Here is a 13,165-nt window from a genome sequence, read left to right as displayed (position 1 = left end):
TAATTATCGTTAAAATATCCGAAGTGTGAGTTAGTCTCATGGAAATGCATGCATTATCTAAAGAAGAGGTCTTCGAAATGATTGATTCACCCAAATTTCAAATGCAAATGCAATGTCTGCTTCTCATGATCCTCCTGAACATACAAGGAAATATATCTGTGCACATTGTCCAGGCTCCAAGTTTAACAAGAAATATGATTTGGAGCAACACTCAAGTCACTTTCTACAGTCTTTATTTTCCATTTTTTCTTTCTAAAACTAAGCGAACACTCAAAACACTTTCTACATTTCTTTGTTTTTCACTTTTTCTTTCTAAAACTAAGCAAACCTTGGTTTTCCGATACCCACCAATTTCAAAAATTGATGTCTGAACTTGGCGACGATTTGTTTGTGTATACGGCCGAAATTCAAAATTTTCGAGGAAAGATACTTTGGAGCAACACTCCACCCAAATGCATCACCCCATATTTACTTAAAAAATGCTTTAGAGCAAACTCATTCCACTTTCAACCATGTATGCGAGTGCTCCAACCAGTTTGAAACACATGTGTCTGCAATTATAATAACACAAGAAACATTTTTTTTTCTGTTTTTGGGTAATTTGCACAAAAACTAATTATTTTTTTTGCATTAGCTGTCTATTATCCATTTTCTAGATAATGAAAACTGGAATGCAGTTAATTTCATGTGAATTTGATAGTTTAGAATCGTTAAATAATTTGATAGGCTAAATTGTTATCTAACGACTTTCAATTATCAATTTTACGTGAAGCTAACTGCATCTAAGTTTCTACTATCCGAAAAATTAGATAATGGACAGCTAACACCTTGACCCAAAAATGATTAAGAATTTTTTTTGAACGAATGACATCATTAAAATAGGAGTGATATTATTATAATGTAAATTCATACAAAATATAATAAAAAAACATGTAATTTTAAATGAGTAGTAGGTAGATGATAAACATGTTAAATGAATGCAATGATCAATTAAGAATGATAAATGGTGGACATGTTATTTAATTGATAAGCTGTTAATTAATTAAATTAAATACAATTTACTAAATAAAATAATAAAAATAAAATTTAGTATGGCCGAGCAAAATATGTGGACTTAATTTACAAGGGTCATAAAAATAAAAACAACAACATTATTATTATTATTATTATTATTATTATTATTATTATTATTATTATTATTATTGTATAGCTAACTTGTATCTTAAAAATATATATTAAGATTATAAATTAAATTTTTTTTATTGTAAATACAAAAAGTTAAAATTTTTAATGCATTTGTTTTGTAGTTATTAAAAAAATTATTTTAAAATTTCTATTAATAGTAATATTGTGATGTGTCAATATGTTAGCTATAATGATAATAATAATATTGTTGTTGTTGTTGTCGACCTCTTGAATCATATTTATTTATCTAAATCATAAAAAATAACTACTATTTTTATTGACAGTATAAATAGCCGTTCAAAAAGATAAATATGATAATATGAAGGGGAGTTTTATGGTGGCATTAATTTTGGTGACTAAGAATAGCATAAGTTTGACTTACAAATAAAATAATAACACATAGTATGGCAAGAAAATTAAATCTAAAATCAAAATAATTTTTTCTCTCTTCTATAATTTTTTATGATTATTTTTATCAAAATAATTTTTATAGTTATTTTTATAATTATAAATAATAACAATGAAATAATTTTTTAATTATATTTTTATAGTTATTTTTAATTATATGCTTGGTGTTCATAAACTTGTTATTTGTGATCAGCTGTAATAAGTGCTAAGATATTAATAGGTCAATTGAAGAACTTAAATGTTTGTTTAATTTTGTAGAAGATTATATACAAAGGTATATAGTAACGTAGTAATACACAATTGGATATACAATATAAATCACTACCAAAAATGTTGATGAATTTATTATAGAGGAATGTTAGGGGCCAGCAATTTTGGTGTTTAATCATGTATTGGCCATCAATAGTATTTTTGATGGTGTGAGATTACATCTAATAATATCTAATGGTGGGAGTTCTATCACTTTTATTTTGATGGTTAAGTGCTGGCCAAAAAATACACAAGTTGCTAGCTCCCCAGACTTTTCCTTTATATTATAATCACCTGCATCATATCAGCAAGATTAATGATGAAAGCACCAGAAATAGGAGTGACATCAATCCACTGGTTACATCTGTATGAGCACTTAACCCCCAAGTGAGTTCAGGCTCAGGGCAAGGAGGGTAATAATGTCCAAGCATAAAAATCCCTTTAGCTCAATCTATGTCCTTAAGGTAACTGCGTTCTAACTGGAATACTAACATTGGTAGCAGAGGAAGAAGAAGAAGAAGAGATGTTGACTTTATGGGTGTCATGAACGAATATCTTTGGTAACTTAGTCAAACCAGCATCAACAAGACCCTTCACACCTGCTTTTGTTTCATCAAGAAGCTTTAATTCCTTGTTCCTATCATAACTTCCATCTTCATGATCTGCTTCCATCATGTTTCCTCTGTTTTCAATAAAATTTCTTTATTCAATTAAGAACTTAATTCATAGTATTTAAAACCTTGCATGTAATGTTTACACTATCCAGCCCCATCTTTTCTAGTGCTATCGAAATTCTAACAACAAACCAATAAACAACTAAACCAAAATTTTTTTAAAATATATTAAAGAAAGAGGAGTGCTACACATACAAGTCTTTTTGATTTACAAGTCTTACAAGTTACTAGGCCTTTTAATGGGTTATTCAACGTTTTCTGTTTTCAAAGCGCTACACTCAGAACGGTTCTTCTTCTTCTTCTTCTTCTTCTTCTTCCTCTTCCTCTTCTTCTTCTTCCTCTTCTTCTTCGTTTTCTTTTTCGATTTTCATGGTTTCTGAAATCAAGCTTTGAAATCGTTTTGAAGAAGAAGAAGCAGCAGAAGATGAGGAGAAAGAGAAAGAGTTCTGAATTATGCAACGAATTTTGGGTGTATTTCTTAAATCCTTTGGGTGTATTTTTCGTAATCCTTTGGGTGTATTTCTGTAATTCTTTTGAAGATAATGGAACTTCAGAAATACACCCAAACGATTACAGAAGTATACCCAAAATGATTACAGAAATACACCCAAAGGATTACAGAAATACACCCAAATGGTTACAGGAATTTACCCAAACGATTATAGAAATACACCCAAAGGATTGCAGAAAATACACCCAAAAGATTACAAAACTACATCCAAAGGATTTAAAGAAATACACCCAAAATTCGTTGAAGTACATCTTATGCATAATTCAGAACTCTTTCTCTTTCTCCTCCTCATCTTCTGCTACTTCTTCTTCTTCAAAAACGATTTCACCATGAAAAAAAAAAGAGAAAACAGAGAGAAAAGAACATAAATGAAGAAGAAGAGGAAGACGAGGAAGAAGAACGTGCAGAAACGAAAGAAAAGAAGAAGAAGAAGAGTAAGAGGAAGAAGAACGTGCAGCAAGAAGAAGAAGAAAGAGAAAGAGAAGACAAGAAACAAAAGAAAAGAAGAAGGAGAAGACAAAGAGGAAGAAGAATGGTTCGAAGCGCGTTTTGAGCGTTAGTTTTAATTGAACTTGTAAGGCTTACAAGCCTTAATCGCTTGTATGCGAAGAATTACTCTTAAAGAAATAACAAAACCGATGATAGTGGGAATAAATTAAAGGGATGGATGAAGCATGAATTTAAAGGATAAGCTGGTTCAAATTGGTGGGATGGATGAATCCGCAAGAGTTGTCAAGTTAGCAACCGAGAATGGATTCATTGCTCATGTATCATGTTACCAGATCTAGTTTGAATCAAATATTACCGAGTTGCAGTTGCAGCGGATGTAAAGAGGGTGAGGAGACCGGGTTGCAGATATGAGACTCAGAACAGAATGAATGGATTTAGTGGTGGTGGACCGGTGGCAGTGTGTTATTGTTACAGTGTCAATGGTGGCTAAAATGGTAGTGACGGAGGACCGTGACAGTTTGAGTCTTTGAGATATGGAAAAATAAAAATGGCGTATTTTTGTCTTATAAAATTTATTTTTTATGAATATAATACCAAATTTTTTTATAAATAATTTTGTTAATATTTTAAATATTTGTATATGAAAATCTTTTTTTTAAAAGTAATATATAATGGTTAATGTGTGAAATCAAATGATATGAAGTATTATGTAATGCATATCACATCAATTTCGTTTTTTATGAATATTTAATATGATTATTAAGTTTTTTTATAAAAAATTGTCTTACTATATTTTTATTAATTCTATTTATTAAAAGATTATTCTTTTCTTATATGTTTTATGTATCTATTGATATTTAATGATATTAAGTGGAATTGTTACAAAAATACTTAAAGTAAAGTGATAATTAAATTAATGAAGATTTGCATAATCTTTAAGAAAAAAAAAATAACAAATAGAGTCTCAAGGATGAGTGACATCAAACACGTTCAATTTTTTTGTTAAGTGTTAGAAAAAGTATATGGAACCAAGTAATAATCAGCCAAGAATGGAGTTTAGGGTTTAGGGTTTAGGGTTAATTATAATTAGTTTTAATTTGTTTTTTAAATTATTGTTGACCACGTTCAAAATATGAGGGAAGATACGCTAGTGATAGGAGAGAAACACGGAACAGATGCTTTGATCATTAATTAGTTGGTTTCATATAATTAATTATGTTTTATTAATGCGTAACACATGAAACATAGAAATCATATCCAAAACCATCCAATTTACAAGAAAAAGAAACATCCGTGTGCCTATCAGTAGCAACATCCGGTTAAAGTCACCGGTGCCTCTGGTTTACCAGTTGGCTGATTCTTGGCTTATATAGAGTTGGTTCCCTAGCATTGTTGTAAGTGGAATTGTTACAAAAATACTTAAAGTAAAGTGATAATTAAATTAATGAAGATTTGCATAATCTTTAAGAAAAAAAAATAACAAATAGAGTCTCAAGGATAAGTGACATCAAACACGTTCAATTTTTTTGTTAAGTGTTAGAAAAAGTATATGGAACTAACTAATAATCAGCCAAGAATGGAACAACATAATTAATTATAATTAGTTTTAATTTATTTTTAAAATTATTGTTGACCACGTTCAAAACATGAGGGAAGATACGCTAGTGATAGGAGAGAAACACAGAACAGATGCTTTGATCATTAATTTGTTGGTTCCATATAATTAATTATGTTTTATTAATGCGTAACACATGAAATATAGAAATCATATCCAAAACCATCCAATTTACAAGAAAAAGAAACATCCGTGTGCCTATCAGTAGCAACATCCGGTTAAAGTCACCGGTGCCTCTGGTTTACCAGTTGGCTGATTCTTGGCTTATATAGAGTTGGTTCCCTAGCATTGTTGTAAAAAGAATCATCCGAAATGTAGAAAAAAGAAACATAAAAAACTAGTTAAAAAAATCATTCAAAACCAAATAGGAGGAGGATAAGAAGAGCCGCAAGATGGCCGACAACGACGTTTTGGACGACGTTGCGTGGACAGTAGAGGAACTTGCGATGGCGCCATGAGTATGCCTTGAACGGAGGAGGTTGGTGCTTCTTTGCTGTTTGGATGAGAGCTCCTAGGAAACCGCAGCGGTGGAGAGGGAGAGAGAGTGAAGACTCGTTCGGTTCCTTCTCAACATATCACTTCAAATCTGATTTTGGTATTAAAAAATAAAAACCATTAATAACAAATATTTTAAATTATAAATAAATATAATTAATTAAAATAATTATAATTAATTAAGTTGTTTAATTTTTGGCTGATTAGAACTTGGTTCCATATACTTTTTCTTCTTTTTATTAGTTTTGAATGATTCTTTTTTCAATGTTTTGTATATTTTTTTTCTTAGAATTTGGATTATTCTTTTTATTAGTTTTGAATGATTCTTTTTCCTATGTTTTAGATTTTTTTTTCTTAGGATTTTGATGATTATTTATCTTATGTTTTGGTGTTTTTGTTTTTTGGAGTTTCGGATTTTTTTTAAAAAAAAAGAGGAATTAGGATTTGTGTAATAAATGATAAAATGTGAATTAGAGTAAGAAGAGACAATTAATAATCATTAATTTTGTATCTTTTAAAAAAAATAAATAATCACTAATTAATAACAATTAATTAGTATAGAATATAATTCAAAAATATTTGTTAGCTTATTGTTGGCTAAACCCTTCTTGGTTCCTAGCAAAATTCTTTCATGATAGATTTTATTAATGCAATAAAATCATCACATGCATTTATAAATTCATAATTGAAATGAGAGTTTCTTGTCAATTATTTTATCCCTCCAGAAATTAATTACTACATTGTAATTTAAGCATTTTTAAATTTTTTGCTTTGAAAGCATATATAGCAGTCCATTTGATTTTGCATAAATATCACACAATGGCTAAATTTATGGTATTTTTAAAAAAAAAAATTCAACATTAAAGAGAAAAAAGAAAAGGCATGGTATATTTTTTCATTTATCAACTTCAAATACAATTGTATACAATTTAGTGCAGCACATGTAACTCAATATTAAATAGTTAAAAACACAATGCATCTCACCATATTTATCAGTAAGTTGCACTCAAACTCAACTGTATTTCATATTCATATTCTCAGTTATAAAAATAAAAATACACAATTTGAACACGATCTTCCTTTTTGAAATCAGGATTTGCTGAGCAACAAAATTTTGAGGGCAATTTTTCATTTAAAAATCAGAGCTTGAGTCCACAAATTTAAGACATTAATATATTAAGATATATAGCTAGTTAGAACACGCACTTAGGCTAAAATTAATATATTGATTCAACATAGATACTTATTTAGAGAGAAGTCCTAAACTTGTGAGTTAAATTTAAGCTAATTAGAAAGCATTTGGGTGATCGGGTTTCCTTTATTATATTTTAAAATTATTTAGACATTGAAACACTCTATCAAACACACATATTGACATACCCCCATTATTTTTTTTCCTCCTAAAATTGTATATATTCATCATGTGATTTCTTCTAATAGTTATACTTGAAATTCATAGAATACTTAATTTACTTCATTTCATTCGTTGTCATACATTTTGTCATTTTGTAGTGATAACCCTGTAAATAAGGCATAAAACATACAAATTTTTGTTATTGGTATTGATGGAACTAATCAAAACAATAAGACAGCAAATCGCATCATCTATATAGAAAGCAAGGTTGCGAGAACTGGACCGGTCAATGAACCAGTAAAGTGATTGGTTCACTGGTTTAAAGGTTCGATCGGGGTTCAACCGGAGTTCAACCGGTTTAATTAAATATTAAATAAAATTATTAAAAATTAAATATACAATGAAACATGTAGCATGACCTTTTTTTGTTACCATAACAATATCTGGTAAGTAAACTAAAATCTGATCTCTTCTTATTCTTTTCAAAATTAAAATAAGAAAAATCTAAACCAACGTTTAATTTCCTAAATTTAGGGTAAAAGGAGAAATTAAAGAAAGAAATTATTGTAGAATTAACAATGCTGGAATGGAAGGGAATAAAGATGAGGGCATGAGGGTGAAGATTTTATTCTGTTTTTGGGCATGTCTTCTGCAACCTTTCTGCTGGGTCTAACAAATTTGTATAAAGAAGCTGTAAGTCTGTAACACATGTATGTCCTCATATACAGATCAATGTAAAACACCATGACAAAATTAATCATACCACCACCAACTCTAATTCAGAAGTCAGAACTCAGAACACAACAAACAGAACAAAATATCAACTCACCCCAATTCAGATTCAAAACACAACAAACAGAAAAAAATAGCAACTCAAGAATCAGATCTCAGATTTCAGTAACTCAGTAAAATTAACAAAATACACGACCATAAATTGAAGCAAACAGAGTTGAATCTTTAAAAAATAGAACCTCAAAATCATAGAAATTAACAAAAGGGAAAAACTAAAGCAGAGCAAAGGCGACCAAACTGACAGACGGAGGAACAAAACAGGCGGCAAGATTACCGGCAAGGGAGGAACGGCGAGACAGACGGAATCGAGCAAACTCACCAACAATGGAGAAATCCAGCCGACCGTGCTTCGATCTGCAAGACCACACGACGAAGATGAAAACGATGTAGAGAAGATGGGGATGGACGGCCAAAGGCGACGACGTGGAGGAGATGAGGATGGACGGCCAAGAGCTCGAAGCACCCTCTATCTGTCACTACTGGCGGCGAGGCACCCTCTGGCTGACGAGAAGAGTTCGACAACGGCGGAGGCGGTGACTGCTGTTGGTTGAGAGAGACAGGGGCTGCTGGCTGAGAGAGAGAAGGAAGTAGCGCCGTAGTGGGTTAGGGATTTTGTGCCATTTTGGTGAGTGAGACTGATGAGAGTGAGGGAGAAGGGAGAAGGGATTTGGGCAGAGAAGAGAGCAAAGATAAGTTGTTGTTGCTGCTGAGTACGATGGGTGATTTAGAGATTAAGGTTAGCTTAGTTCGTTTCGCCTTTTTTTTTTCTGGATAAAAGTGTAAAACGACGCCGTTCAGAGTTTCTTTTCAAACCAAAAATCCACTAAAAAACCGGACGGTTCTATCGGTTCACCGGTTAACTGTCGGTTCGACCAATTTTTTCATCGATTTTTTGTCAGGCAATTTCTGAGTTTACCCGGACCGGTTAAGTGACCGGTTCTCAGTTAATTCGGTTGAACCGATTGGTCCAGTTCGATTTTCAGAACCATGATAGAAAGAGAAACTTTAAGCATGAAAATTGAATTAGTTAGTTGACAGAGAAATTATCTTTCTTTGGCCAAATAAAATGAACACCTTAAAAACAATGAAAGAAAAATAAAAGAAAAAATACCACAACATTTCATTTGATTTTTAATAATAGTTAAAACAAACAAACAGTATTACCCTGCACAAAACTTTTCTTACATTCCTATATTACATTTCTTGAGCTTACAGATTAACTAAAATATGATCTTTTTTTTTTCTTTTTTTTTTCAATCATCAATTGCATTGCAGCAGTAATAAATGGCACCCTAACTTAAGAATCTAGATACATATTCAAAATGGTGCCATAAATGTTTAGTATAGGGTACTCTTCTTCTTTTGTTGATTCACACGGGTTCACAAAGCTACAACAATGATAGACGCAATTCAACATCACTTTAGTAGAACATTTTCTAAAAATTGATTCGCAAAAGAGCTAGTAGTATGACTATTAAAGCAAATATAAACAAATAAAATCACTTGTAATTAAAATATGAAGAACAAAAACTTGATCCAAATGAGTAACAATATAATACATGCATGTATGTTTACATAGTCATATAAATGTATATGCATGTTTGTTATTGCAGTCTCTTGAATCTTGCATTCACTTCTAGCAGGTAATCTACTTTAACCAATATATCACAATATGAAATCTACACAGAAATTTCAAGGACCAAATTATCATAAATTTATCATAATGTTACTCAAATAATTAAAAAGGGGAGAATTATTATCATACTGTAAAAGGAGGGAGACTCCATACACAAAAGAACTAAGAAAAGTGAAAATTAAAAAAGCATTTTGAGTTAAAAAAAACAAATAAATTAATTAAATAAATTTACGATTTGACATATAAAGCTAAAACATTGAAAACAAATTATCAATCAAAATAAGAAAAAAAAAAGTAAAATTAATCAAGATTTTTAATTCACTTACTTTGATCATTTAAAAATATTTAAATTCAAACTTACCTGAAGAAAGAATATTGTTCCGAGAGTTCAAGTGTAACGGTATAGTGCCTTGCATGTCTCCCACTTGAATTCCCTATATCTTTTTTGCTATCTGAAGTTCTGAACATGACAAAGAAAAAAAAAATTATAAATAGTTGGTGAGCAAAATGCAAAAAGAAAAAAGCTGCCAACTTTGAGGGTATCCAACATCATAAAAATAAGAATTGAAACCAAATTTATAAAAATTAGAGAAAAATAAAAGATGGGTATTGATAAAATATGTGTACTAATTACTTGAGTTGGAGAGCAGCATGAATAATATCCTTACCTCATCATCATTATGAACTGAAACATCCTTGGAATTATTATTTTTAAAATTTTGGCAAACAAAAATACAAAATTAAGTTAGGACAAAGTTTTTTAGAAGGAAGTCACTCAGATAAAGACGCGTAAAACGTCTTTTTTAAAAATTATTTTTATATTGTATTTTAATTGGTTTCTGTATAATTTATTCGGTGTTTCTCGTCACATATTATTAAATTCCTCAAAAGATTTTCTTTCCAAAAATAATAAAAAATATTTAATTTGGACTAAAACAAAAAAGGTAATAGATTAACTATTAGATTTTTTTTAAAAGATTATTTACATAAAAAAAATATATCACATTCATCAAAAATATATATATATATATATATATAACAAGCTCAAGCCTCTTAAAATTTTTATAAATAAAAAATTAATTAATTTATATTCGTACAATATATAAAATAATTACTATATTATTATTATATTATAGATTAAGATTCACTAATTTAAATTTTCTTTTTATTTTTAATATAAGCATTAGAAATAAATAAAACATTTATAACTAAATGTAGTGTAACAAAATATATATAATATTAATTAGTTCTTAAAAATTTTTTAAAAAATAGTTTCTTTCATTTTAGTAAAATAACTATTTATTAAAGTAGACAAATTAATTATTTTCTTTTCATATACAGTTTTTTTAAGACATAAAAGTAATTAATTAGGACATTGGTTAAGATAATTAAAGTCACTATTTCATTAAATTTTTTATTTAAAGAAAAATTCTAGTTAATTTTGGTATAGAAATTTCGAATTTGAAAACATTGATAAAAATTATGTTGAAATTTGATTTATTTGATTCTCATTTAAATTAATCACTACATAAGTTAAAGTTCTGTTTTGAAGTTATATTCGAGCTTTAATCTGATTTTTAAAGTTTCAATTTACTTAGTTTGATTTTTTAACTTAGGTATCCGTGACTCATATTAGGGTTTTAAGTGTTTAGTTGAAAAAAATAAGGTAAAAAAATTTTCAATTGTCACATCAAATAGTCGCTAGAATGTATAATGTAGCAGTCGTTAGTCCATCTCAGCATGTCATTAACGATTTTGTGAGACAGTGACAAAAATAAGATTAGGAACCAATGTGAATCATAACTATTAAGTTGGGAGACTAAATTGAGTAAATCGAAATTTTTTAAATTAAATTGAAACATAGTTGTTAGAACCAAACAAGTGATCGAACCGGTCAAGTTACTGGTTCACTGGTTTATTGGTTCAACCGATAAATCACTGGTTGAACCGATAAAACTGGTCTCACGTAAATATAAAATATAAAATAGTTAAAAACTTAAAATTAAAATTTGAAATACATATCTTCACTGACATTTTATGAAGAATCAAATCTTAACTTCTAAAAATAACTAATATAAAAAAACCATAAAATTTTAATACTACAATAGTATCTTATTTTGACACAATAAAAAAATAATTAATTCACAAAGCCTGTCATCTAACTATAATATCAGTAGATTTTAACACTAATATCAAAACAAATAACCTTAATCACAATACTAGCAATAAAATAGATCAAGTAAATTAATAAATTTTTAGTAAAATTTATATTTATATTAATAATGGTATATAATTAAAATATAATTAATTTTAAAAATAGAAAAAACAAAAATTAAATTAAATTAGATATTTATGTATACTATATAATTAGTATTTATCGAATATAGTACTTAAAAGTGCAATGGCTAAGTGGCAAGTAAAGGTTGTTTTTGCTTCAAGGTTCTTGGTTCGAGACCTTGCGGAGACATTTTAAAAAAAATTTCAAGCAGTTCGGTTGTAATTTGAGGATATGATTTGATGTGTAAGATGATCGAATTGGATATAATGATTGTATTTTTAAAAAAGTATTAAATACAAGAACATTTAATCAAATATTAAAAAAAATTTACTTTAAAATAGTTGGACTTTTTTTGCTCATATATATATATATATATATATATATATATATATATATATATATATATATATATATATATGTAATAATAATAATAATAATATGATAATTATTTTATATATCACATAAATATAAACGTTTTTTTTCTATGATCTTAAGAAAGGTTTTGTAAGTCCCTAACTTTGTTATCGATTCTTGTAGTGTTAGCCCTCGTATTATCAATTTGATTCATATATAATTCGGTTGATAAATTATTTGGTGACGTGCTTCCTTTTTTACTGTGATATACTTGTTTATTATTATTATTATTATTATTATTATTATTATTATTATTATTATTATTATTATTATTATTATGTACATTAAAAAATAACAGGTCAAATTATTGCCATAACATAATAGAAGTATGAAAGTTTATTATTCTTCTCTAACAGAGGAAACAAAATTCTTTTCAATAGTTTATTTAACGTTTAGTAGAATAAAAATAAATTTTATTAGAATAAATTTTAGTACGAGTTTAATATTTTTATTCATCATAAAATATTTATAGAATTACTCGTAGATAAATTTTGGAAAAAAAAACCATGATTTTTAATTTTATTTTTAAATAAACTTTATTTTTAATTTTAAAATAAATTTTATTTTTATTTTTAATAATATTAATTTTTTACCGTATATAATTATTCAATTATTTTTTAATCATATATAAATAAATTACTCTTAATAAGACTTTTTTGTGTTATTCAATTATCTTTTTTAAAAAATAATTAAACTTTTCACAACAAAAATAATAAAAAAATTATGAACGAAAAAAATTAACCATCCTGATAATTTTTTGTATTTTTATTCATATTTTAATTATAAACATAAATATAATTTAATTATATTATTTATAAAATGTGACTATAGATGTAGATAAAATTTAGTTATATTACTTATATATAATTTCATTGTATTGTATTGCTTATAAAGTTAGATTATAATTATGACAATAGAATTGTTCTTGTATTTTTATATGTGTGACTAATTGGTGGTATTAAAATATTACTCTTAATTATAAATAAGGTTGATAATTTAAAAAATCAAAGACTCAATTAAAAAGATACAAAAAAATGATGTTAAAATATTCTAACTCTTTAAAATAAAAATATTCGAAATTTAATTAAAAATTATTTAAAATTG

Source organism: Arachis hypogaea, chromosome 15 (genome assembly GCF_003086295.3).
Source record: "Arachis hypogaea cultivar Tifrunner chromosome 15, arahy.Tifrunner.gnm2.J5K5, whole genome shotgun sequence".
Taxonomy (NCBI): Eukaryota; Viridiplantae; Streptophyta; class Magnoliopsida; order Fabales; family Fabaceae; genus Arachis; species Arachis hypogaea.
The sequence above is the reverse complement of the archived record's forward strand: the minus strand, read 5'-3'. Positions refer to the sequence as shown.